Source organism: Pteronotus mesoamericanus, unplaced genomic scaffold (assembly GCF_021234165.1).
Source record: "Pteronotus mesoamericanus isolate MK-2021 breed Mesoamerican mustached bat unplaced genomic scaffold, CSHL_Meso_final scaffold_21, whole genome shotgun sequence".
Taxonomy (NCBI): domain Eukaryota; kingdom Metazoa; phylum Chordata; class Mammalia; order Chiroptera; family Mormoopidae; genus Pteronotus; species Pteronotus mesoamericanus.
The window spans coordinates 12,987,747-12,992,191 of NW_026555310.1; the positions used below are offsets into that span (position 1 = coordinate 12,987,747).

At 34.9% G+C, this 4,445-nt stretch overlaps 1 non-coding gene across 1 annotated transcript; it reads left to right on the plus strand.

Annotated features, from left to right (window-relative positions):
- The first annotated feature begins 351 nt into the window (after positions 1 to 351).
- Positions 352 to 452, plus strand: LOC129085139 (small nucleolar RNA U13). Its single transcript, XR_008530646.1, has one exon. It is a non-coding gene; the product is annotated as a small nucleolar RNA U13 (small nucleolar RNA).
- The last annotated feature ends 3,993 nt before the right edge of the window (positions 453 to 4,445 follow it).

Below are 4,445 nucleotides of genomic sequence, written 5' to 3' on the forward strand. Positions count from 1 at the left end.
CTTAAAATGATTCATTAATTATTTAACTTCATAATGATGTATTGCTATTAAAAGTATAATTGAAATATAAATGTAAGTTTTCATTTAATTACTCAAGCCAAGCAGTTTAGAAAACCTGCTCTGTGTTTTTTTTTTCAACACACTCTCACCTGATGTCTCCTTGTCTTGAAACTTGTCAAAGTCACCAGCAACTTCCATGTTTCCAAAGCCAATGAGCGTTTTTCTGACATGTTCTTCTTCAGTCTCTCAACAGGACTGTCACTTTTCACTATTTTCTTCTTGAAACCCTTTCATAAACATGTTTGTAAATTCAAGGATTAGCTGTGGAGAAAGGTGTTTAAGAAACTGGTCATCCTTTTGCAGTTCATAAGCGGGATAACTGGGTGTCCACACTCGTGTGAGATGTGCCCCATCATACCTTGTTACAACATCGGCACATTGCCTTTCTCACACTAAAAGGAAGAAGAAGAAAAAAATAAACTGGTAGCAATAATAACTATTAAAAATATCCACAAAATATAAACCCGATAACATTATGGTGAATCTGGAGAATGCCAAAATTAAGAGATATATTTAAGATCAACTAGAGAGAATAAAACAAATTATCTTCAAGTTACTCTATCTACAATTAGACTCATAGCTGGCTCTTCATTGGAAACAAAAAGAACTAGAAGACAGTCAAGTGACCACTACAGTGAGCTAAGAGGAAGTAATTATCACCTAGAATTTTATTCTCAGTGAAAATATATTTCAAATATAAGGTAAGCAAAACAAAAATACCAAAGAGTTTGCCTCAACAAGAAAAAAACTCTTTAGGTTGACTTCAGGTAGAAGGAAGGTGATCCCAGATGGGAGATCTGAATAGCAAGAAGGAATGATGATCCAAGAAAACATAAATAATTCTAAGCCTTCATTGACTGTGTAAGGTAATAGCAATCATTAAAAAAAAAATGAAACAATCAAATTAAAACCAAAATGCATGACAAAATAGCATATATGGTGGGAAGGAGCCATCAGAGTTAAAGATCTTTGTTCAGAGGTCAGTAAAACCACTGAATAAGTTTAAATGTTGGTAAGTTATATTTGCATGTTTAAATTTTTAGAGTAAGCACTAAAAATAAAAAAAAAGGTATCTTCATTGGATTCTAAGTATATTTCCCATTTCACTAGCCTAAGCTACAGCGTTCTGCTTTTAAGACTTGTGATGGTAAGATTTACATATCCTATCACAGAATCTAACATTGTCCAAGACACAATTTCTACAGCCAGATTTTGACTGCCATTGATCAGAGAAAGTTGGAGTGAGTGAATATCATGTTCATCTCTACCTCTCAGACAGCCTGATTTTCCAGCACTTAGTTACTGCAGCACTTGGCAGGAGATGATAGAAATATACAGTGGTTTTCTCTTTTCTCCTTGTATGATAAAAAGTTGATGTTCTTTAATATCCTAATGAAAATAACCTAGGATTTACAAGTGCTGAACTTCTTGTGTTGGATTTCTCAAGTGCCTGTTTTAATCAATGCTAGACAAAGACCTTATTTCTTTATATTTTAATTTCTCTTTCAAATTATCTGTCTCTCATTTGATAGATATAACTCTTACTATATACTAAATAAGCTCTTTGCTATAATAACATTTTTATTACAGTTTACATGTCATTTTGTTATTTTCAAAGCACTTCAGCAAATATTGTTTCTTTTTTTCATGCAAAGACTTTCAGGAGGTAGAACAGATATTAAACTTATTTTCAGGAGCTGGTACTGCAGCTTAGAAAGGTTAAGTGAGCACCTAAGTTGCTAGGACTGGTGACTGGCAGGAGAAAAGACCCCTCCTGATTTCTGACTGTGAAAGCCTGCTGTCTTTCTAACTCCTCAAAGCTCTCTTCTAAACAGTGTTTGGTCACATTAAGGACACAGGAGCTCTTTGGTAAATCTGCACCAAAAAGCTTGCATTTGCATACATGTGCACCAGATCATGAATAAGGTGAAAAAGAGAGAGAATTTGATATACCACAACAGGAAGCAAAAATCTCTTTTTAGTTAAAAAAATTTTAAGAAATACATTTAATGGCCAAGTTTTCAAATTTTCCAAACCTTAACATACTTACAGTGTCAGATTGTGTGTGCATCATGTAACACACACACACACATAAGAATTTTTTGTTTAATAATATTTGATGGCAACACTCTAGGTTATATATAATAGTTTTATTTAAGATCAAACTTTATACACAACATGTTCCTACATATGGATTTTCTTTCACTTTTTTCTTTTCTGTCACATGAATATTTTAAGACTTATGATTATGAGAACTGTTTCTCATAAGAGGAACATTTTCCTTGAAAAAAGTTATTAAAAAAACTGTAAGGAAGCAACTTCAGTTGTGGATTAGACTTTGTATATACCTAAGCATTCATCTCAATTTTGTATTATGTAGTGTTTGAATTCTCTGGCATTGTCACTTTTTAAGGTTTATTGGGAGTAGATTGGCCAAAAGCCACATACTTTGAAGGGGCTGGTGCCCCAGAAAGGATGGTGATGATGAATCGTTTTGTGCTTTTTTGCTTCAAACGCCAGCCAAGGAAGTCTACTCTATGGATACTGCGGCTCTTCAGAGTAAATTAAGTTCCGGCCAATGAGAAGTCTTTTGAAACCAATCAATGTGTAGTCTATCTCTGATACAAATATAACTTAAAAACTTACCTTTACATCAGAATAGTTTTTTTTTTTAAATCCTCAGCTGAGAATCTATTTATTTATTTTAGAAAGACAGGAAGGGAGAGAGAGAGAAACGTCCACCAGATGCCTCCCATGCACACTCTGACCAGGAATCAAACCTGCGACCTAGGCATGCGCCCTGATGAAGGATCAAACCCTCAACCTTCAGGTGTGCAGGACAACTCCAACCAACTGAGCCACCAGCCAAGGCATCAGAATAGGTTTTTTAAAGTTAGTAATACATTTGTGATTTGAATTCAATGAGTATAGTCTCTGAATTAAAAAAAATAAAGATATACACACTATGAAAATCAAATAATTCAGAAACCTATGGTTATAAATTACAATCTCTTGACCAATCTTCATATCCATTCCCATCACTACAGTCAATATTTCAAAAAGACCTCTTTTTTTTAAGTTTTAGTGATTAATTTCTTAACTATATATACCTCCATCTTTTGAACTTTAGACAATGTCTGATTCCTCCACTGTAAAAAAGAAATAAAGCTATAGGTCACTTTTATTACATCTTCACTCTCCCTCTCTTCTGCTTGGTGTTTGAGGGTTAGCTTCTTTTTAGTCCTTCCATTGGTTAGCTTTCTTAACTTTACATCACGTAGTCTCTGCGCTGTTCCATCTTTGTAGTCTGTGTCTTAACTCTCTGCCCTATGAGAGGATATAATGCAGGGTACCTGCCATTTCCTCCCTGTCCTCTCCCCTTCCAACTGCCTCTTTCTAACAGCTATAACTTCAGCATTTCGTCTGAGAAATTGTTACTGCTTAACTTGTGTTCGCTACCCCACCTGAAACTTTCGTGCTTTGTCGAGTGGTTGTCTTGAATAATTGACAACTTGTAAGTGGCATTTTTATTATTAATGACTAAGGAAATGTTGTTCACTAGCTTAAATGGGGCAGCACTGTGATGCTCCCTTCTCTACTGGCCTCATTCCTAACAAGGTCAAATAGATTAACTAGATTCTCTGTTTTTATACGTTGCCGCATGCTTAAAAGTCATTTTTCATTTGTTTGTTTACCTTATGGTGGAACCACAACTTTCTCAGGACAGTTTGGAATGCTTCTGATGAAGAAATTTCTAATTGCCCACTGTCTAACTGAAAGATGTTTTCATGTTTTCAATTATTTCTATGCTGTAAATTATACAGTCTGTTGCACTTAATTTTTACCTGGAAAGCACCCTTCTTGAGGAATTTATTGTTCTAAACTAATCAGTGGCCCAGCTGTGCCTGCAGCCCAGCTGTCTTCGTAGGATTTAGGATTATGTTCTTGAACTGGATCCCAGCTTCCTTTAAAAAGATCTGTGTTGAAGACAGTTCTTTTTCTTTTGCAAGAACCGAATTTTGTGTGTGTGTGTGTGTGTTAACTGTCTATTTATCTTGATTTGAGGTTAGGATAAGACACTTTAGAAAAAGGAGACATGGTACTAAACATTGGCTGAGGTGTGATTCTTCACCTGCAGGTTTTGGAGAAGTGTCTGTGGGAGCCTTTCCCGGGTGGTGTTCTCTGAGACGGAGGCATGTCCCTTTGCTTTTCCTTCATTAGAAAATTTGTCACTTATTTTACTTAATTAGAGAATTAACACATGGCACATAAATAAATAATTATGACTTTTTAATAACTATTTACAACAGTATCTTAGATACAATTTCCAAATGAAAGTCATGTCTTGATTTTCAAGCTTAGAATGATGTTCACATTCTTGTCTC